The following is a 24000-nucleotide window of genomic DNA, read 5'->3' on the forward strand; positions in this document are numbered from 1 at the left end:
GCATGGTTCTCTGTGGTGGATTAAAACTGCATGGTTCTCTGTGGTAGATTAAAACTGCATGGTTCTCTGTGGTGGATTAAAACTGCATGGTTCTCTGTGGTAGATTAAAACTGCATGGTTCTCTGTGGTAGATTAAAACTGCATGGTTCTCTGTGGTAGATTTAAACTGCATGGTTCTCTGTGGTAGATAAAAACGGCATGGTTCTCTGTGGTGGCTTAAAACTGCATTCAAAATGGCACCCTATTCCCTAAATAGTGCACTACTGTAGTAGTGTACTATAGATGTATGGAGAATACGGGGCCATTTGGGATAATACCTAATAATCTATTTTCTCCAAGTTTTTCACTTAGTTGAGCCAAACTGACTTTCACCTGTATAAAGAATATTATATTCAGAGTGCTTATACAGACACTGACAGACAGACATGAACACACACACACACACGTATGAAAGCACACACGCACATACACACACACACACACACACACACACGCACACACAATACACAGAGAAATTCCTCACTGTTCCCATATAGTACATCCCCACTTAATGAGCTCAAATGGTCCCTGGTCAAAAGCAGTGCACTAAAAACGGAATAGGGGCCATTTGAGACACGCCCATTCCAATGTTTAACTTTGTGGCACTTAAGAGGTCTCAATGTCACCAGCAAGGTTTTTATTTCACGTCATATAAATTAATTAACATTTTTAATGGTCTCTCCCCAGGCAGCAATATACATGCAACACCGCAGTTTGGGAAAGCTGCGCTAAGCCAATTTATTAGACAGTAAGCTACAGTGTTGAATCGGGGGGGGACGACGACAATGAAACAGAGTGACTGTTTATTAAGCCCTATAGGCTAGTCTGTCTGGCACTAGGTTTAATGTAGCCTATACCCTAAAGGACAACGAATGTCAACCATGTGCAATAGATCACCTGCTGCGTGAAGATGAACGGTGGCGATTCAACATGTAGAATAGACAGGAAGTGAACAGAAAATGGTGGCAGATGTTCTATGGTCCAATTAAACATGTAGAATAGACAGGAAATGAACAGAAAATGGTGGCTGATGTTTTATGGTCCAATTAAACATGTAGAATAGACAGGAAATGAACAGAAAATGGTGGCAGATGTTCTATGGTCCAATTAAACATGTAGAATAGACAGGAAATGAACAGAAAATGGTGGCTGATGTTCTATGGTCCAATTAAACATGTAGAATAGACAGGAAATTAACATAAAACGGTGGCTGATGTTTTATGGTCCAATTAAACATGTAGAATAGACAGGAAATTAACATAAAACGGTGGCTGATGTTTTATGGTCCACCTGCTGCTTTTGACCCGTTGGGCGACACGGTCTGTTCAACCTCCTACCAGTAGGGCCACTGTCCAATCACCAGAGGCAAGTTAAAACTCCACGAGTATGAGGCGCTAACATCAAACAAACTGTCAGATAGTCACTGATCTACAGTCAGATAAGCATTTCCCCTTCCAAATAATCAATATTTGGATTGGAGGATTATAACCTGATCCTAGATCTGTGGCAAAGAGCAACTTTTACCCTGAATAGCCTACCTGTCAAACAGCTAACGTATGGCATACTAGCTAGGCTAATGAATATGTCTTCTATTTTAATGGGGTATGATGAGTCCCAAATGGAACCCTATTCTCTATATAATGCATTGGGGCCCATAGGACTCTGGTCAAACGTAGTGCACTATATGGGGAATAGGGAGCCATTTCAGACGCATAATAGGTTCTTTCTTAATGGGTTGGACTCAACATGAGGTTATGCATAATTCAACGCCTTTGAAGTATAAAGTCAACGAACACTCTCTTGCATGTTCTAGATTAAAAGGCTGAAGTATAAAGTCAACGAACACTCTCTTGCATGTTCTAGATTAAAAGGCTAACTGGTTTTAACCCCAGTCGCACCAGTTCAACAACAACCCAGGACAAACACATGTTTGTTTACATTACTATCCATTTGCATGAAATGAAATAGGATAGATAGCAAGGCCTTGTATATTTCATGAGAAAGGGATGTTTTCTGGACTGTGTTAACCAGTAAGGTGTGAGTACACACCTTGGGACAGAAGTTAGTGAGGTCATATGAAAAGGCATTATACAACGCCTGTTAATGTACTGAATGGAAAAGCATTGGAATACTAATACCTCTTTACAGTAAAACCTTCTAGAAAGAAAAGTCTAATCTACCGCATATAAACACCAACACAACAACCAAATACATGCTCAGCTCACAAACCACCACAACACCTGAGAACAGATAAACCTCTATTCACATATAAAACACCAATATGCCATTTACACCAACACAGTAAACCAACCAAATACATGTACAACAAGTCAATCCATATCTGATTATCTAAGTATGACCGGAGAGAGAGAGAGAGAGAGAGAGAGAGAGAGAGAGAGAGAGAGAGAGAGAGGAAGATAGAGATGGGGGAGGAAGAGAGAGGAGTAGAGAGAGGAGGAGAGAGAGAGAGGAAGAAAGAGATGGGGGAGGAAGAGAGAGGTAGAGAGAGGAGGAGAGAGAGAATGAGATTGAGAGGGAGAGGAGAAATAGAGAGAGAGAGAGGAAGAGGAAGATAGAGAGAGATGGGGGGAGGAAGATACAGATGGGGAGGAAGAGAGAGGGTTATGGAGAGGGGGAGAGAGACACAGACCGAGATTGAGAGGGAGAGGAGAAATAGAGAGAGAGAGAAAGTGGGGAGGGAAACGAAAGAGACAGCTGGTCATTTCCATGTAAAAGGAGCACTAACATGTGCAGTTCATAAGAGCATGTCAAATTGGGTGTCAAATGAAAGCCAAGAGTCTATATTGTTGTTGAAATTAAGGCATACGTATAAATATTTTTCAACCATTTTCCATCTTAAAAATGAGGCATAATTAAAGGCTTTGATTTCTGGTCAAACAGAGGGAAAGGGGGCCTTAGAAAACATCAACCAGAAACAAGTCTTAAAAGGTTTTAGAAATCATACAGATGGAATACAGATGTCTGGAATACATATGTCTGGGCTACAGAGCAGCATACCACCCTGCAGGGTGGACTACAGATGTCAGAACTACAGAGCAGCATACTACCCTGCAGGGTGGACTACAGATGTCTGGGCTACAGAGCAGCATACCACCCTGCAGGGTGGACTACAGATGTCAGGGCTACAGAGCAGCATACCACCCTGCAGGGTGGACTACAGATGTCAGGGCTACAGAGCAGCATACCACCCTGCAGGGTGGACTACAGATGTCAGGGCTACAGAGCAGCATACCACCCTGCAGGGTGGACTACAGATGTCAGGGCTACAGAGCAGCATACTACCCTGCAGGGTGGACTACAGATGTCAGGGCTACAGAGCAGCATACCACCCTGCAGGGCGGACTACAGATGTCAGGGCTACAGGGCAGCATACCACCCTGCAGGGTGGACTACAGATGTCAGGGCTACAGAGCAGCATACTACCCTGCAGGGTGGACTACAGATGTCAGGGCTACAGGGCAGCATACTACCCTGCAGGGTGGACTACAGATGTCAGGGCTACAGAGCAGCATACCACCCTGCAGGGTGGACTACAGATGTCAGGGCTACAGGGCAGCATACCACCCTGCAGGGTGGACTACAGATGTCAGGGCTACAGAGCAGCATACCACCCTGGAGGGTGGAATACAGATGTCAGGGCTACAGGGCAGCATACCACCCTGCAGGGCGGAATACATATGTCTGGGCTACAGAGCAGCATACCACCCTGCAGGGTGGACTACAGATGTCAGGGCTACAGGGCAGCATACCACCCTGCAGGGTGGACTACAGATGTCTGGGCTACAGAGCAGCATACCACCCTGCAGGGTGGACTACAGATGTCTGGGCTACAGAGCAGCATACCACCCTGCAGGGTGGACTACAGATGTCAGGGCTACAGGGCAGCATACTACCCTGCAGGGTGGACTACAGATGTCAGGGCTACAGAGCGGCATACCACCCTGCAGGGTGGAATACAGATGTCAGGGCTACAGGGCAGCATACCACCCCTGCAGGGCGGAATACATATGTCTGGGCTACAGAGCAGCATACCACCCTGCAGGGTGGACTACAGATGTCAGGGCTACAGGGCAGCATACCACCCTGCAGGGTGGACTACAGATGTCTGGGCTACAGAGCAGCATACCACCCTGCAGGGTGGACTACAGATGTCTGGGCTACAGAGCAGCATACCACCCTGCAGGGTGGACTACAGATGTCAGGGCTACAGGGCAGCATACCACCCTGCAGGGTGGACTACAGATGTCAGGACTACAGAGCAGCATACTACCCTGCAGGGTGGACTACAGATGTCTGGGCTACAGAGCAGCATACCACCCTGCAGGGCGGAATACATATGTCAGGGCTACAGGGCAGCATACCACCCTGCAGGGTAGGCAACAGATGTCAGGGCTACAGAGCAGCATACCACCCTGCAGGGTGGACTACAGATGTCAGGGCTACAGAGCAGCATACCACCCTGCAGGGTGGACTACAGATGTCAGGGCTACAGAGCAGCATACCCCCCTGCAAGGTGGACTACAGATGTCAGGGCTACAGGGCAGCATACCACCCTGCAGGGCGGAATACATATGTCAGGGCTACAGGGCAGCATACTACCCTGCAGGGCGGAATACAGATGTCAGGGCTACAGGGCAGCATACTACCCTGCAGGGTGGACTACAGATGTCAGGGCTACAGGGCAGCATGCTACCCTGCAGGGCGGAATACATATGTCAGGGCTACAGGGCAGCATACCCCCCTGCAGGGTGGACTACAGATGTCAGGGCTACAGAGCAGCATACCCCCCTGCAGGGTGGACTACAGATGTCAGGGCTTCTGGTACGGTAATGCCAGCTGGTCTGCACATGCCTGAAGTGCCTTGCTGCTGACGCAGTCTGAACCATAGGATTTTCCTGGGTTGACACATTGAAAGTATTGCTTGACGTCATTCACAGAGATCTGTATATCAACAGCTGGCATGCTGTCTATACTGTCCAAGGCCACTTTCTGCTGTGATGTAAAATCACACATGTCAAACCTACAATAGAAACTGTTCAAACCATTTGCAAAAGCAAGGTCATTTAACAGTCATACAACTTCTCTTTGGTTTGTATCTTGTGATGGTTTGTAGCCTGTGATGGTTTGTAGCCTGTCATGGTTTGTAGCCTGTGATGGTTTGTAGCCTGTGATGGTTTGTAGCCTGTGATGGTTTGTAGCCTGTGATGGTTTGTATCTTGTGATGGTTTGTAGCCTGTGATGGTTTGTATCTTGTGATGGTTTGTAGCCTGTGATGGTTTGTAGCCTGTCATGGTTTGTAGCCTGTGTTGGTTTGTAGCCTGTGATGGTTTGTAGCCTGTGATGGTTTGTAGCCTGTCATGGTTTGTAGCCTGTGATGGTGTGTAGCCTGTGATGGTTTGTAGCCTGTGATGGTTTGTATCTTGTGATGGTTTGTAGCCTGTGATGGTTTGTAGCCTGTCATGGTTTGTAGCCTGTGATGGTTTGTAGCCTGTGATGGTTTGTATCTTGTGATGGTTTGTAGCCTGTGATGGTTTGTAGCCTGTCATGGTTTGTAGCCTGTGATGGTTTCTAGCCTGTGATGGTTTGTAGCCTGTCATGGTTTGTAGCCTGTCATGGTTTGTAGCCTGTCATGGTTTGTAGCCTGTGATGGTTTGTAGCCTGTCATGGTTTGTAGCCTGTGATGGTTTGTAGCCTGTGATGGTTTGTAGCCTGTGATGGTTTGTTGCCTGTCATGGTTTGTAGCCTGTGATGGTTTGTAGCCTGTGATGGTTTGTAGCCTGTGATGGTTTGTAGCCTGTGATGGTTTGTAGCCTGTCATGGTTTGTAGCCTGTGATGGTTTGTAGCCTGTGATGGTTTGTATCCTGTGGTGGTTTGTAGCCTGTGATGGTTTGTAGCCTGTGATGGTTTGTATCTTGTGATGGTTTGTAGCCTGTGATGGTTTGTAGCCTGTGATGGTTTGTATCTTGTGATGGTTTGTAGCCTGTGATGGTTTGTATCCTGTGGTGGTTTGTATCCTGTGATGGTTTGTAGCCTGTGATGGTTTGTATCTTGTGATGGTTTGTAGCCTGTGATGGTTTGTAGCCTGTGATGGTTTGTAGCCTGTGATGGTTTGTATCTTGTGATGGTTTGTATCTTGTGATGGTTTGTAGCCTGTGATGTTTTGTAGCCTGTCATGGTTTGTAGCCTGTGATGGTTTGTAGCCTGTGATGGTTTGTATCCTGTGGTGGTTTGTAGCCTGTGATGGTTTGTAGCCTGTGATGGTTTGTATCTTGTGATGGTTTGTAGCCTGTGATGGTTTGTATCCTGTGGTGGTTTGTAGCCTGTGATGGTTTGTAGCCTGTGATGGTTTGTATCTTGTGATGGTTTGTAGCCTGTGGTGGTTTGTATCTTGTGATGGTTTGTATCTTGTGATGGTTTGTAGCCTGTGGTGGTTTGTAGCCTGTGATGGTTTGTATCTTGTGATGGTTTGTAGCCTGTGGTGGTTTGTATCTTGTGATGGTTTGTAGCCTGTGATGGTTTGTATCTTGTGATGGTTTGTATCTTGTGATGGTTTGTAGCCTGTGATGGTTTGTATCTTGTGATGGTTTGTAGCCTGTGGTGGTTTGTATCTTGTGATGGTTTGTAGCCTGTGATGGTTTGTAGCCTGTGGTGGTTTGTAGCCTGTGATGGTTTGTAGCCTGTGATGGTTTGTAGCCTGTGATGGTTTGTAGCTTGTGATGGTTTGTAGCCTGTGATGGTTTGTATCTTGTGATGGTTTGTAGCCTGTGATGGTTTGTAGCCCTTGCCAGACTTTCCTACTGTCCTTGTCCTTGAAAAGCTTTTCTAATGTGTCTTTGTATGCTGGCTTACACTCCTTGATCTTGCTTTTGAGTTGCCTCTGAATACACTGTATATAGATTTTTCTATTGTGTTATTGACTGTACGTTTGTTTATCCCATGTGTAACTCTGTGTTGTTTTTGTCACACTGCTTTGCTTTATCTTGGTCAGGTCTCAGTTGTAAGTGAGAACTTGTTCTCAACTGGCCTACCTGGTTAAATAAAGGTGAAATAATTTAAAGCTTCCTTTCCTCTTTACTGCAACCTGATTTAAACACTATTTTTTTGTTGGTTGGGGAGCTCTTTTAATTCCCGAGTTACCCACGGTTTATTATTGGAGAAGATGTTGACTTTCTTTTTGGGAATAACGAGATCCTCACAGAAACGGATGTACTCAGAGACGGTATCCGCTGCCTCTTCCAGGTCATCGGCGCTGTCCGTCAGGCCCGCCCAGTCTGTTGACTCAAAACAGTCCTGGAGGCCTTCAGTCGCTTCAGGAGTCCAGCTTTTAATCTCCACCTTGTCAGCCTTCAGCCTTCAGCCTTCTCTCCCTGCAGACACACTTTGTTGACTGGGATGAGCTGAACCATGTCATGATCCCAACCCCTAAGATCGGGTGGTGCCTTGGAAAAATATGCACCTGAGATGTTTCCATAACAGAGGTCCAGACAGGCTTCACCTGGGATGTTTCCATAACAGAGGTCCAGACAGGCTTCACCTGGGATGTTACCATAACAGAGGCCCAGACAGGCTTCACCTGGGATGTTACCATAACAGAGGTCCAGACAGGCTTCACCTGGGATGTTACCATAACAGAGGCCCAGACAGGCTTCACCTGGGATGTTACCATAACAGAGGCCCAGACAGGCTTCACCTGGGATGTTACCATAACAGAGGTCCAGACAGGCTTCACCTGGGATGTTACCATAACAGAGGCCCAGACAGGCTTCACCTGGGATGTTACCATAACAGAGGTCCAGACAGGCTTCACCTGGGATGTTACCATAACAGAGGTCCAGACAGGCTTCACCTGGGATGTTACCATAACAGAGGTCCAGACAGGCTTCACCTGGGATGTTACCATAACAGAGGTCCAGACAGGCTTCACCTGGGATGTTACCATAACAGAGGTCCAGACAGGCTTCACCTGGGATGTTACCATAACAGAGGCCCAGACAGGCTTCACCTGGGATGTTACCATAACAGAGGTCCAGACAGGCTTCACCTGGGATGTTACCATAACAGAGGCCCAGACAGGCTTCACCTGGGATGTTACCATAACAGAGGCCCAGACAGGCTTCACCTGGGATGTTTCCATAACAGAGGTCCAGACAGGCTTCACCTGGGATGTTACCATAACAGAGGCCCAGACAGGCTTCACCTGGGATGTTTCCATAACAGAGGTCCAGACAGGCTTCACCTGGGATGTTACCATAACAGAGGTCCAGACAGGCTTCACCTGGGATGTTACCATAACAGAGGCCCAGACAGGCTTCACCTGGGATGTTACCATAACAGAGGTCCAGACAGGCTTCACCTGGGATGTTACCATAACAGAGGCCCAGACAGGCTTCACCTGGGATGTTACCATAACAGAGGCCCAGACAGGCTTCACCTGGGATGTTACCATAACAGAGGTCCAGACAGGCTTCACCTGGGATGTTACCATAACAGAGGTCCAGACAGGCTTCACCTGGGATGTTACCATAACAGAGGTCCAGACAGGCTTCACCTGGGATGTTTCCATAACAGAGGTCCAGACAGGCTTCATTTCAGGGGGACATGTAACATATTGCTGATATGATGGTAAATGTTCAGATAGATTACACATGTTAAAGTCTCCCAGGATCAGTTTTACTGCTTCAGGTGACTCTGTCTCAGCCTGGGATACGAGGTCATGAATCAAGACGGCAGCTGTTTGGGTGTCAGCGGCGTGGGCTATGTAAACAGTAAATAGCTGGACCTGATTTATTTCCCGTGACAGGTAGTATGGCTGTAGGTTAAGAGCAAGGAGCTCAACGTCTTTAGTACAGACCTGGTGCTTAGTTGTAACATTGGCAGAATTCCACCACCTTTTCTCTTACCAGAGTTGATGTTTCGGTCCATTTTAAAGATGGTGTAGCCATGCAGCTCCACAACGGAGTCGGGATCCTGTTCTGTAAGCCAGGTCTCAGATAGACAGATCAAGCAGGATTGTCGGTACTCTGAGAGGTATTGGGTACAAGCTCATCAGTCCTATTCCTTATGCTTTGTACATGGCCATGCATAATAGATGATGGAAAAGATGTTCTGAAGGACTGTTTTTTTTATCCGATTCTGAATTCCTCCACTACTGCCACAATTCCTTGGTTTAGATGCCTTTTCTGGACTCTACTGGACTCTACTGGGCTCTACTGGGCTCTACTGGGCTCTATTGGACTCTACTGGACTCTACTGGACTCTACTGGACTCTACTGGGCTCTACTGGGCTCTATTGGACTCTACTGGGCTCTACTGGACTCTACTGGGCTCTACTGGACTCTACTGGACTTTACTGTGCTGTCTTGTGAACTTGTGAAACATAGATGTTGATGATTGGTTCAGATTTGGTTTGATTCTTACCAACCAAATTTGGTCTTGTTTTGGGCGGGGGGAAGAATCACAATGAATACATCACATATCCATAATTCTGAATGTCTGTATAGTACAGATCAGGGACAAATGATGTCTTTCTGTTGCCGTCATCGTGTTACTATGTGTTAATCCTCTTCAACAACCAAACTAGATGGATATTTTTCTAACTTGAGGTGTCATGGCTGATTCTTTCGGCAGACACCTTTGAATCTTAATTCAGAATAGACATTTAAGCGTTTTTTGGAAAACTTAAGTCACATAAAATATTTTACTGTAATTCTGTTATGAAACTTTACATCCTCACTGTTGTTCAAGTAAATAGGCAAGTAGTAAGTAGTCTTTGTATATAGAGTTAGATGTTAGATTAAACTTTGCAATCAATGTTTTTTTGGTTTGGCATCCATTTTAAGGTGCTCAGCACTAAACATCATTGCCATCTCTGAGAGAGAGAGAGAGAGAGAGAGAAGGCTTTCTTCTCTGAGGAGTTTTAAACAATGACTCTGACAAGCCTAAGCTTTGTTTGTTTTTCTGCATCTCAATAGCCCAGCTATAACTGGCAGACAAGGTTTGCATCCCAAATGGCACCTATTCTCTATATAGTACACTACTTTTGACCAGAGCGAAGTCCAAAGTAGTGCACTATATAAGGATTAGGGTTCCATTTGGGACTTAAAGCTGGTTTATTTTCTATTCGGTGTCAATGCATTCATGGGTCTGTCTTCTTCCTCCTCTGTTCCATTTAGATGTGTTCCACTTCCTGCCTGTCTGCTTGCCTGCCTCATTGACGGTTCAGGGGGAAATTATGCAGAGACCAAAAATATTCTGTCACTAGAGAGAAAATGAGAATTAGAGTGAGAAGGAGAGGGATGGATGTAATAGGACGTGAGAGAGAGAGAAGAGAGACAAAAAGCCAGAGAGACAGAGAGAGAGACAGAAAGAGAGACAGAGAGAGAGACAGAGAGAGAGACAGAGAGAGAGAGACAGAGAGAGAGAGACAGAGAGAGAGACAGAGAGAGAGACAGAGAGAGACAGAGAGAGAGAGACAGAGAGAGAGAGACAGAGAGAGAGACAGAGAGAGCGACAGAGAGAGACAGAGAGAGAGAGACAGAAAGAGAGACAGGGAGAGAGAGATACAGAGACAGAGACAGAGATAGAGAGAGAGGATGAGATAGAGAGAGAGACAGAAAGAGAGACAGAGAGAGATACAGAGACAGAGACAGAGATAGAGAGAGGATGAGATAGAGAGAGAGACAGAGAGAGAGACAGAAAGAGAGACAGGGAGAGAGAGATACAGAGACAGAGACAGAGATAGAGAGAGAGGATGAGAGACAGAGAGAGAGACAGAAAGAGAGACAGAAAGAGAGACAGAGAGAGAGACAGAGAGAGAGACAGAGAGAGAGACAGAGAGAGACACAGAGAGAGAGACAGAAAGAGAGACAGGGAGAGAGAGATACAGAGACAGAGACAGAGATAGAGAGAGAGGATGAGAGACAGAGAGAGAGACAGAGAGAGAGACAGAGAGAGAGACAGAGAGAGACACAGAGAGAGAGACAGAAAGAGAGACAGGGAGAGAGAGATACAGAGACAGAGACAGAGATAGAGAGAGAGGATGAGAGACAGAGAGAGAGACAGAGAGAGAGACAGAGAGAGAGACAGAGAGAGAGACAGAGAGAGAGACAGAAAGAGAGACAGAGAGAGAGAGATACAGAGACAGAGACAGAGATAGAGAGAGAGGATGAGATAGAGAGAGAGACAGAAAGAGAGACAGAAAGAGAGACAGAGAGAGAGACAGAGAGAGAGAGATACAGAGACAGAGAGAGAGAGAGACGGAGAGAGAGAGATACAGAGACAGAGATAGAGAGAGAGGATGAGAGATAGAGAAAGGATGAGAGAGAGAGAGAGAGAGAGAGAGAGAGAGAGAGAGAGAAGAGAGATAGATATATAGAGAGACAGAGACAGAGACAGAGAGAGGATGAGAGTGATGGGAAGGTAGAACATTTAAGTAACAGAAACACAACATTTATTACTGAACTGAGATGGAAGAGCAACCTTTGTCGGGACAACTAATTCTGAGTTGCCAACCAAACCTAACATTCCTGCAACCATTACTCCCACCTAAAGACAACTTTATGATACATTATCCAGACAGTTTCTAAGCAGACATAACCCACGTACAAAATGGCACCTATTCCCTAAATAGTGCACTACTTTTCACCTAAGCCCTATGGGTCCTGGTCAAAACTAGTTCACTAAATAGGGAATAAGGAGCCATTAGGGATACACTTAGCCTATCCTCCATCGTCTCAGGTCAACTCTGCCTCTGTGAACATGAAGGGCACCTTGAAAGCAGCCAGGCCCATTTTACACTGCATACAGGGGAGACACAGTCCCATTACCTACATCCTATTACCCTGCTGCAAATGACATTCTTCTTCTCCTTGCTTGTGTCCCAAATGGCAACCTACTCCCTTTATAGTGCACTACTTTTGACCAGGGCACAAGGGGCTCTGGTCAAAAAAAGTGCACTATATAGGGAATAGGGTGTGATTTAGGATGCGATCTGGGGCTCAAAATAATTTCAAATAATTAATTGATTCATTACATTGTAGTTCCAAGTCCAAGAATCGAATGAAGATGTTGGCTACCTACACAATTATTTCCCAAATAAAATAAAACTTTATTGGTCACATGCACAGTTTAGCAGACGTTATAGCAGGTGCAGTGAAATGCTTATGTCACTAGCTCCTTACAATGCAGTCAAATGACAAAAAAGTACACAAATAATAAAACAAAAATCAAAAATAAAGAAATGTCAGAAGGAATCCCTTTGTCCCGTCTGCCTACAACACTCAGGATAAGTAAGTAAGGGCCCTAACAGCTCTTTGTAAAGGAATTAGGCACTTAAATCGCATGACTGTTGTAGTTGTAACAACGTGGACTGTGTTCCACATGGCACCTTATTCCCTTTAAAGTGCCCCACTTTTGACCAAGACCCATACGGCTCTGGTCCAAAGTAGTGCACCACATAGGGAATATTGTGCCATTTGGAATGTAGCCAAAGTATTGAGCTTTCAGTTTGCCTGGACTCTCCGTCTGAAACCAGAAGGAGATTATCCCTGTGTTCATTCTGTGTGGTTTTCAATCTGAGCGACTTTAAGGTTTTTCCCCAATTAGTACTTTAATCCATCAGTCCTTTCAGGCTGTGGTGTTTTTCTCCCTTTCCCTCTCTCTCCTACTTCCCCTCGCCACAGTGATAGATGGGACACCTCAAGAAGACCAACACTGATTGGTGATAAGCAGCTTTTCTTTGGCCTCAGCTGCAGTTGTAGAACACAGACCCAACATGGCTGCCTAGTGGCATCAAAACACACAGAGAACAGAGCAACTCTTGTTTATACCGTGTCATGTCCTGTTTCAGGATAAAAGGTACAACTCAAACAGCCAAAAGGATATGACAGATTATCACCTGTAGGATGTCACTAAGTAACTATTAACCCACAGCAGACCGTGGGCTGTCTTGTCAGGGAATAACCCCAATAACCAAACCTCCAGCGATGTGAGAAGACAGAAGTGCTACACCGTGTGATCCACATCAACAGCCTAGAGCAGATCATAGGATAACGTATGCACCACTGATCACTTTGTTGGACAGCAACCTTTCACAGAGCTGCTTTATTCAGCAATGTTTTACTATGACATGTGGTTGTCCCACCTAGCTACCTTAAGTTGAACGCAACAACTGTAAGTCGTTCGGGATAAGAGTGTCTGCTAAATGACTCAAATGTAAGGTCAGAGAGACTAGAATTAATGCGTATCTGGTTTTATGTGACAAACACGATATCGTGTTAGTGAGTAAACAACCTTCCTGGAAGAACGTGACACGGGGACAGAAGCACAGCAGCTGGAGCAAAGCCTCTGGTCATGTGACGGTGGTTGATGTTGTGTTGTTGGCAGAACCTGACTGCAATTACCAAGGTTTCAACTCAAGGAATGATCCAGTCCTGGGTTCAAATAGTATGGAGAAAAAAAGTATCATTTAAAATACTTTATCTGGGCTTGATTGAGCTTGCCTGGTGCCATGGAACCAATAGAGAAGTCCCAAAAGTACAAAACCCCACCCACCTGTCACTCCAAGCACACTGGAGCAAACATATATATAGAATAGTATTTGAACCCAGGCCTGGCTTTATCTCTCCATCTTCTCCCCAGCCCCACACACATTGACTAGGGAACCAGGGGACCAGGGAAATAATGGCTGTCATATGGCCAGGGTGGCCAGGCTCCAGGGGTTGCATGACAGAGAATCAACCCCAAATCAGCTCTCCCAAATGGGCATAGGGGTCAACACATACCACCCACTCAACACACGCAAGGATCTACCCTCTCCACGCATACAACACATTTAGGGGCTCTGGAAAAATACATTATAATATTGCACACTTTATGTTGCCATTTTGGGACGCAGCCGCCTCTCTACAGCTACATATATCTACAGCCTTGTAACTAACACACAGTCACACAGCCCCATAGTTAACTCTTCCAGAGGAGACTAGTAGTAGGTCATATGAACATCCCAAACTTGTCCAACAAGTATCATATGAGCTACTACCAGTCTCCTCTGGAAGAGTTAACCATGGGGCTGTGTGACTGTATGTTAGTCACAAGGCCATGCCAGACAGCACAGAGAGACTAGAATTACACTGGTCTGATGTAGCTGTGGAGAGAGGCTGTGCGTCCCAAAATGGCAACATACTCCCTATAAAGTGCACTACCATAAACCTGAGCCCAATGGGCCCTGGTCAAAAGTAGTGCACTACATAGGGAATAGGGTGCGATTCAGGATGCAACCCAGGTGTACAGAGTGTTGTCAGTGGGTGTCCACCAGTGTAAACTGTTTAGATAGGACACATCTGGGCTACAGAGCACTGTAGATGAAGAAAGCACCATAAAGACTCAGTTTGACTTCCAAATGGCACCTTATTCCCCTATAACATGTTGCCTCATATGGGCCCTGGTCTAAAGTAGTGAACTATATAGGGAATAGGGCTCTAAAGTAATGCACTATATAGGGAATAGGGCTCTAAAGTACTGCACTATATAGGGAATAGGGCTCTAGAGTAGTGCACTATATAGGGAATAGGGCTCTAAAGTAGTGCACTATATAGGGAATAGGGCTCTAAAGTAGTGCACTATATAGGGAATAGGGCTCTAGAGTAGTGCACTATATAGGGAATAGGGCTCTAGAGTAGTGCACTATATAGGGAATAGGGCTCTAAAGTAGTGCACTATATAGGGAATAGGTGTAACGGTCGTCGTATGGAGTAGACCAAGGCACAGCGGGTTGAGTGCTCATCTTAACTTTATTGAACACTTAACAAAAACAAAAAGCACAGTATGCAAAAACAACTTCCCACAAAGGGACAAGTGAAAACAGGCTACCTAAGTATGACTCTCAATCAGCAACAATGATGTACAGCTGTTCCTGATTGAGAGCCATACCAGGCCAACAAAGAAATACACAACATAGACAGAGCATAGAAATACGAAATAAAGAACATAACCCAAAAACCCCGGAATACTCTAACCAAACACCCCTCTTACATAAAAACATATACTAACAAACCCCGAAACACATAAATCAAATACCCCCTGCCACGTCCTGACCAAACTATAATAACAAATACAGTGGGGCAAAAAAATATTTAGTCAGCTACCAATTGTGCAAGTTCTCCCACTTAAAAAGATGAGAGAGGCCTGTAATTTTCATCATAGGTACACTTCAACTATGACAGACAAAATGAGAAAAAAAATCCTGAAAATCACATTGTAGGATTTTTAATGAATTTATTTGCAAATTATGGTGGAAAATAAGTATTTGGTAAATAACAAAAGTTTATCTCAATACTTTGTTATATACCCTTTGTTGGCAATGACACAGGTCAAACGTTTTCTGTAAGTCTCCACAAGGTTTTCACACACTGTTGCTGGTATTTTGGCCCATTCCTCCATGCAGATCTCCTCTAGAGCAGTGATGTTTTGGGGCTGTCGCTGGGCAACACGGACTTTCAACTCCCTCCAAAGATTTTCTATGGGGTTGAGATCTGGAGACTAGCTAGGCCACTCCAGGACCTTGAAATGCTTCTTACGAAGCCACTCCTTCGTTGCCCAGGCGGTGTGTTTGGGATCATTGTCATGCTGAAAGACCCAGCCACGTTTCATCTTCCATGCCCTTGCTGATGGTAGGCTTTCTTACTTTGGTCCCAGCTCTCTGCAGGTCATTCACTAGGTCCCCCCGTGTGGTTCTGGGATTTTTGCTCACCGTTCTTGTGATCATTTTCACCCCACGGGGTGAGATCTTGCATGGAGCCCCAGATCGAGGGAGATTATCAGTGGTCTTGTATGTCTTCCATTTCCTAATAATTGCTCCCACAGTTGATTTCTTCAAACCAAGCTGCTTACCTATTGCAGATTCAGTCTTCCCAGCCTGGTGCAGGTCTACAATTAGTTTCTGGTGTCCTTTGACAGCTCTTTGGTCTTGGCCATAGTGGAGTTTGGAGTGTGACTGTTTGAGGTTGTGGACAGGTGTCTTTTATACTGATAACAAGTTCAAACAGGTGCCATTAATACAGGTAACGAGTAGAGGACAGAGGAGCCTCTTAAAGAAGAAGTTACAGGTCTGTGAGAGCCAGAAATCTTGCTTGTTTGTAGGTGACCAAATACTTATTTTCCACCATAATTCGCAAATAAATTCATTAAAAATCCTACAATGTGATTTTCTCGATTTCTTTTCTCATTTTGTCTGTCATAGTTGACGTGTACCTATGATGAAAATTACAGGCCTCTCTCATCTTTTAAGTGGGAGAACTTGCACAATTGTTGGCTGACTAAATACTTTTTTGCCCCACTGTAACCCCTTTACTGGTCAGGACGTGACAATAGGGCTCTAGAGTAGTGCACTATATAGGGAACAGGGTGCAGCCACTGAGACTCACTCAGGAGGACCCTACAGTCAGTATCTTCCTTCACACAAAGACCTGTCCTCGTATAATATAGATCAACTGGGGATATAAAGACTGAAAACTGGACAATATAGGCACAGTAAATATTCTATCTGTCACGGTTGTCGTCGGGAAAGGAGGACCAAAACGCAGCAGGAATGTGGATGCTCATCTTGATATTTATTTATAATATAAAGTGAACACCAAAATAACAAACGACGAAGAACTCACGAACAACTAAACAGTCTTTTAAAGCTCACACACAAAACAAGAGACAATCTCCCACGAACACTAACCCAAACACATACCCATATATAGGACTCTCAATCAGAGGCAACGAGAAAGCACCTGCCTCCAATTGAGAGTCCAACCCCCCATTAACCTAAACATAGAAATACAACAAACCCGAAAGAACATAGAAATACCAAAACATAGAACATAGACCAAAACCCCGGAAATAATAAATCAAACGCCCTACTACATAAAACACAACCCCGAACCACATAAAACAAATACCCTCTGCCACGTCCTGACCAAACTACAATAACAAATAACCTTTATACTGGTCAGGACGTGGCACTATCAAAGCATTTTCTTCTCCTTCTCTCCCTCTCTTGTTCCCTCTCTCAGCATTTTCTTCTCCTTCTCTCCCTCTCTTGTTCCCTCTCTCAGCATTTTCTTCTCCTTCTCTCCCTCTCTTGTTCCCTCTCTCAGCATTTTTCTTCTCCTCCACGGAACATGGTTATTACATCAGCAGATTCCGCCACTCCTCGAGTGGCTCCTGACCTGCCTGAACGATGCTCCTCACCACCAAGAGAAAACAATATCTCATCTCCCTCCCTCTCTCTCTCTCTCTCTCGTTCTCCTCCTGACCTGCCTGAACGATGCTCCTCACCACCAAGAGAAAACAATATCTCATCTCATCTCCCTCCCTCTCTTTCTCTCTCTCTCTCTCTCTCTCTTTCTTTCCCCCCTTCTTTATTCCCATCAAATTGAACTCTTATTTACTCTCTTGACATCCTGATTAATATAGCACGGCTGCTGCTTGTTCCGCTGTCACAGGGAGAGGGGAGGGGGTGGGCCCATGGTTTGTTCCTCAGCCCTGGGTCATTAACACTGATGACCACTCAGCCCTGGGTCATTAACACTGATGGTCACTCAGCCCTGGGTCATTAACACTTATGACCACTCAGCCCTGGGTCATTAACACTGATGGTCAATCAGCCCTGGGTCATTAACACTTATGACCACTCAGCCCTGGGTCATTAACACTTATGACAACTCAGCCCTGGGTCATTAACACTGTTGACCACTCAGCCCTGGGTCATTAACACTGATGACTACTCAGCTGGGTCATTAACACTGATTACCACTCAGCCCTGGATCATTAACACTGATGATCACACAGCCCTGGATCATTAACACTGATGATCACATAGCCCTGGATCATTAACACTGATGACGACCAGGACAGGAACAGAGATATAGGAACAACTGCAGCTACAGTACACAGTACAGTCAGGGACTAGCTTTACAGCCATAGCACACAGATACTACACAATACAGATGACCAGCTAGCACAGCCAGGAACAGAGGAAAAGGAGCAACACTATAGTAAACCAGAACAGGGACTAGCTCCAGTCAGAAAGCCAGGCTCTAACCAGTCTCTATGGTAACCAGAACAGGAACTAGCTCCAGTCAGAGAGCCAGGCTCTAACCAGTCTCTATGGTAACCAGAACAGGAACTAGCTCCAGTCAGAAAGCCAGGCTCTAACCAGTCTCTATGGTAACCAGAACAGGAACTAGCTCCAGTCAGAAAGCCAGGCTCTAACCAGTCTCTACGGTAACCAGAACAGGAACTAGCTCCAGTCAGAACGCCAGGCTCTAACCAGTCTCTATGGTAACCAGAACAGGAACTAGCTCCAGTCAGAAAGCCAGGCTCTAACCAGTCTCTACGGTAACCAGAACAGGAACTAGCTCCAGTCCAAAGGCAGGCTCTAACCAGTCTCTATGGTAACCAGAACAGGAACTAGGTCCAGTCAGAAAGCCAGGCACTAACCAGTCTCTACGGTAACCAGAAGAGGAACTAGCTCCAGTCAGAAAGCCAGGCTCTAATCAGTCTCTACGGTAACCAGAACAGGAACTAGCTCCAGTCAGAAAGCCAGGCTCTAACCAGTCTCTATGGTAGCCAGAACAGGAACAATCTCCAGTCAGAAAGCAAGGCTCTAACCAGTCTCTATGGTAACCAGAACAGGAACTAGCTCCAGTCCAAAGGCAGGCTCTAACCAGTCTCTACGGTTCCCCGTAGCTCAGTTTATTTCAACGCCAGGTTTTTCTCCACAAAAAAATTTTGAATCACCTTCTCGGATAAGAGCGTCTGCTAAATGACTAAAATGTAAATGTAAATGTAACTAGCTCCAGTCAGAAAGCCAGGCTCTAACCAGTCTCTATGGTAGCCAGAACAGGAACAATCTCCAGTAAGAAAGCCAGGCTCTAACCAGTCTCTATGGTAACCAGAACAGGAACTAGCTCCAGTCCAAAGGCAGGCTCTAACCAGTCTCTACGGTAACCAGAGCAGGAACTAGCTCCAGTCAGAAAGCCAGGCTCTAACCAGTCTCTACGGTAACCAGAACAGGGACAATCTCCAGTCAGAAAGCCAGGCTCTAACCAGTCTCTATGGTAACCAGAACAGGAACTAGCTCCAGTCAGAGAGCCAGGCTCTAACCAGTCTCTAAGGTAACCAGAACAGGAACAATCTCCAGTAAGAAAGCAAGGCTCTAACCAGTCTCTATGGTAACCAGAACAGGAACTAGCTCCAGTCAGAAAGCCAGGCTCTAACCAGTCTCTACGGTAACCAGAACAGGAACTAGCTCCAGTCAGAAAGCCAGGCTCTAACCAGTGTCTATGGTAACCAGAACAGGGACAATCTCCAGTCAGAAAGCCAGGCTCTAACCAGTCTCTATGGTAACCAGAACAGGAACTAGCTCCAGTCAGAGAGCCAGGCTCTAACCAGTCTCTATGGTAACCAGACCAGGAACTAGCTCCAGTCAGAAAGCCAGTCTCTAACCAGTCTCTACGGTAACCAGAACAGGAACTAGCTCCAGTCAGAAAGCCAGGCTCTAACCAGTCTCTATGGTAACCAGAACAGGAACTAGCTCCAGTCAGAAAGCCAGGCTCTAACCAGTCTCTACGGTAACCAGAACAGGAACTAGCTCCAGTCCAAAGGCAGGCTCTAACCAGTCTCTATGGTAACCAGAACAGGAACTAGCTCCAGTCAGAAAGCCAGGCTCTAACCAGTCTCTATGGTAGCCAGAACAGGAACAATCTCCAGTCAGAAAGCAAGGCTCTAACCAGTCTCTATGGTAACCAGAACAGGAACTAGCTCCAGTCCAAAGGCAGGCTCTAACCAGTCTCTACGGTAACCAGAACAGGAACTAGCTCCAGTCAGAAAGCCAGGCTCTAACCAGTCTCTATGGTAGCCAGAACAGGAACAATCTCCAGTAAGAAAGCCAGGCTCTAACCAGTCTCTATGGTAACCAGAACAGGAACTAGCTCCAGTCCAAAGGCAGGCTCTAACCAGTCTCTACGGTAACCAGAGCAGGAACTAGCTCCAGTCAGAAAGCCAGGCTCTAACCAGTCTCTACGGTAACCAGAACAGGGACAATCTCCAGTCAGAAAGCCAGGCTCTAACCAGTCTCTATGGTAACCAGAACAGGAACTAGCTCCAGTCAGAGAGCCAGGCTCTAACCAGTCTCTACGGTAACCAGAACAGGAACAATCTCCAGTAAGAAAGCCAGGCTCTAACCAGTCTCTATGGTAACCAGAACAGGAACTAGCTCCAGTCAGAAAGCCAGGCTCTAACCAGTCTCTACGGTAACCAGAACAGGAACTAGCTCCAGTCAGAAAGCCAGGCTCTAACCAGTGTCTATGGTAACCAGAACAGGGACAATCTCCAGTCAGAAAGCCAGGCTCTAACCAGTCTCTATGGTAACCAGAACAGGAACTAGCTCCAGTCAGAGAGCCAGGCTCTAACCAGTCTCTATGGTAACCAGACCAGGAACTAGCTCCAGTCAGAAAGCCAGTCTCTAACCAGTCTCTACGGTAACAAGAACAGGAACTAGCTCCAGTCAGAAAGCCAGGCTCTAACCAGTCTCTATGGTAACCAGAACAGGAACTAGCTCCAGTCAGAAAGTCATACTCTAACCAGTCTCTACGATAACCAGAACAGGAACTAGCTCCAGTCAGAAAGCCAGGCTCTAACCAGTCTCTACAGTAACCAGAACAGGAACAATCTCCAGTCAGAAAGCCAGGCTCTAACCAGTCTCTATGGTAGCCAGAACAGGAACAATCTCCAGTAAGAAAGCCAGGCTCTAACCAGTCTCTATGGTAACCAGAACAGGAACTAGCTCCAGTCCAAAGGCAGGCTCTAACCAGTCTCTACGGTAACCAGAGCAGGAACTAGCTCCAGTCAGAAAGCCAGGCTCTAACCAGTCTCTACGGTAACCAGAACAGGGACAATCTCCAGTCAGAAAGCCAGGCTCTAACCAGTCTCTATGGTAACCAGAACAGGAACTAGCTCCAGTCAGAGAGCCAGGCTCTAACCAGTCTCTACGGTAACCAGAACAGGAACAATCTCCAGTAAGAAAGCCAGGCTCTAACCAGTCTCTACGGTAACCAGAACAGGAACTAGCTCCAGTCAGAAAGTCATACTCTAACCAGTCTCTACGGTAACCAGAACAGGAACTAGCTCCAGTCAGAGAGCCAGGCTCTAACCAGTCTCTACGGTAACCAGAACAGGGACAATCTCCAGTCAGAAAGCCAGGCTCTAACCAGTCTCTATGGTAACCAGAACAGGAACTAGCTCCAGTCAGAGAGCCAGGCTCTAACCAGTCTCTATGGTAACCAGACCAGGAACTAGCTCCAGTCAGAAAGCCAGTCTCTAACCAGTCTCTACGGTAACCAGAACAGGAACTAGCTCCAGTCAGAAAGCCAGGCTCTAACCAGTCTCTATGGTAACCAGAACAGGAACTAGCTCCAGTCAGAAAGTCATACTCTAACCAGTCTCTACGATAACCAGAACAGGAACTAGCTCCAGTCAGAAAGCCAGGCTCTAACCAGTCTCTACAGTAACCAGAACAGGAACAATCTCCAGTCAGAAAGCCAGGCTCTAACCAGTCTCTACGGTAACCAGAACAGGAACAATCTCCAGTAAGAAAGCCAGGCTCTAACCAGTCTCTACAGTAACCAGAACAGGAACTAGCTCCAGTCAGAAAGCCAGGCTCTATCCAGTCTCTACGGTAACCAGAACAGGAACTAGCTCCAGTCAGAAAGCCAGGCTCTAACCAGTCTCTACGGTAACCAGAACAGGAACTAGCTCCAGTCAGAAAGCCAGGCTCTATCCAGTCTCTACGGTAACCAGAACAGGAACTAGCTCCAGTCAGAAAGCCAGGCTCTAACCAGTCTCTACGGTAACCAGAACAGGAACATTCTCCAGTCAGAAAGCCAGGCTCTAACCAGTCTCTACGGTAACCAGAACAGGAACTAGCTCCAGTCAGAAAGCCAGTCTCTAACCAGTCTCTACGGTAACCAGAACAGGAACTTGCTCCAGTCAGAAAGCCAGGCTCTAACCAGTCTCTATGGTAACCAGAACAGGAACTAGCTCCAGTCAGAGAGCCAGGCTCTAACCAGTCTCTACGGTAACCAGAACAGGAACAATCTCCAGTAAGAAAGCCAGGCTCTAACCAGTCTCTATGGTAACCAGAACAGGAACTAGCTCCAGTCAGAAAGCCAGGCTCTAACCAGTCTCTACGGTAGCCAGAACAGGAACTAGCTCCAGTCAGAAAGCCAGGCTCTAACCAGTCTCTATGGTAACCAGAACAGGGACAATCTCCAGTCAGAAAGCCAGGCTCTAACCAGTCTCTACGGTAACCAGAACAGGAACTAGCTCCAGTCAGAAAGCCAGGCTCTAACCAGTCTCTATGGTAGCCAGACCAGGAACTAGCTCCAGTCAGAAAGCCAGTCTCTAACCAGTCTCTATGGTAACCAGAACAGGAACTAGCTCCAGTCCGAAAGCCAGGCTCTAACCAGTCTCTACGGTAACCAGAGCAGGAACTAGCTCCAGTCAGAAAGCCATACTCTAACCAGTCTCTACGATAACCAGAACAGGAACTAGCTCCAGTCAGAAAGCCAGGCTCTAACCAGTCTCTACAGTAACCAGAACAGGAACAATCTCCAGTCAGAAAGCCAGGCTCTAACCAGTCTCTACGGTAACCAGAACAGGAACAATCTCCAGTAAGAAAGCCAGGCTCTAACCAGTCTCTACGGTAACCAGAACAGGAACTAGCTCCAGTCAGAAAGCCAGGCTCTATCCAGTCTCTACGGTAACCAGAACAGGAACTAGCTCCAGTCAGAAAGCCAGGCTCTAACCAGTGTCTATGGTAACCAGAACAGGGACAATCTCCAGTCAGAAAGCCAGGCTCTAACCAGTCTCTATGGTAACCAGAACAGGAACTAGCTCCAGTCAGAGAGCCAGGCTCTAACCAGTCTCTATGGTAACCAGACCAGGAACTAGCTCCAGTCAGAAAGCCAGTCTCTAACCAGTCTCTACGGTAACCAGAACAGGAACTAGCTCCAGTCAGAATGCCAGGCTCTAACCAGTCTCTATGGTAACCAGAACAGGAACTAGCTCCAGTCAGAAAGTCATACTCTAACCAGTCTCTACGATAACCAGAACAGGAACTAGCTCCAGTCAGAAAGCCAGGCTCTAACCAGTCTCTACAGTAACCAGAACAGGAACAATCTCCAGTCAGAAAGCCAGGCTCTAACCAGTCTCTACGGTAACCAGAACAGGAACAATCTCCAGTAAGAAAGCCAGGCTCTAACCAGTCTCTACGGTAACCAGAACAGGAACTAGCTCCAGTCAGAAAGCCAGGCTCTATCCAGTCTCTACGGTAACCAGAAAAGGAACTAGCTCCAGTCAGAAAGCCAGGCTCTAACCAGTCTCTACGGTAACCAGAACAGGAACTAGCTCCAGTCAGAAAGCCAGGCTCTATCCAGTCTCTACGGTAACCAGAACAGGAACTAGCTCCAGTCAGAAAGCCAGGCTCTAACCAGTCTCTACGGTAACCAGAACAGGAACATTCTCCAGTCAGAAAGCCAGGCTCTAACCAGTCTCTACGGTAACCAGAACAGGAACTAGCTCTAGTCAGAAAGCCAGTCTCTAACCAGTCTCTACGGTAACCAGAACAGGAACTTGCTCCAGTCAGAAAGCCAGGCTCTAACCAGTCTCTACGGTAACCAGAACAGGAACTAGCTTCAGTCAGAAAGCCAGGCTCTATCCAGTCTCTACGGTAACCAGATCAGGAACTAGCTCCAGTCAGAAAGCCAGGCTCTAACCAGTCTCTCACGGTAACCAGAACAGGAACTAGCTCCAGTCAGAAAGCCAGGCTCTAACCAGTCTCTACGGTAACCAGAACAGGAACTAGCTCCAGTCGGAAAGCCAGGCTCTAACCA

At 46.3% G+C, this 24000-nt stretch overlaps 1 protein-coding gene across 1 annotated transcript in view; it reads right to left on the reverse strand.

Annotated features, from left to right (window-relative positions):
* LOC106609797 (voltage-dependent L-type calcium channel subunit alpha-1C) overlaps positions 1-24000 on the reverse strand; it is a 588474-nt gene that overhangs the window by 534405 nt on the left and 30069 nt on the right. The window lies entirely within an intron of this gene.

The sequence above is a fragment of the Salmo salar genome, chromosome ssa07 (genome assembly GCF_905237065.1).
Source record: "Salmo salar chromosome ssa07, Ssal_v3.1, whole genome shotgun sequence".
NCBI classification, from domain to species: domain Eukaryota; kingdom Metazoa; phylum Chordata; class Actinopteri; order Salmoniformes; family Salmonidae; genus Salmo; species Salmo salar.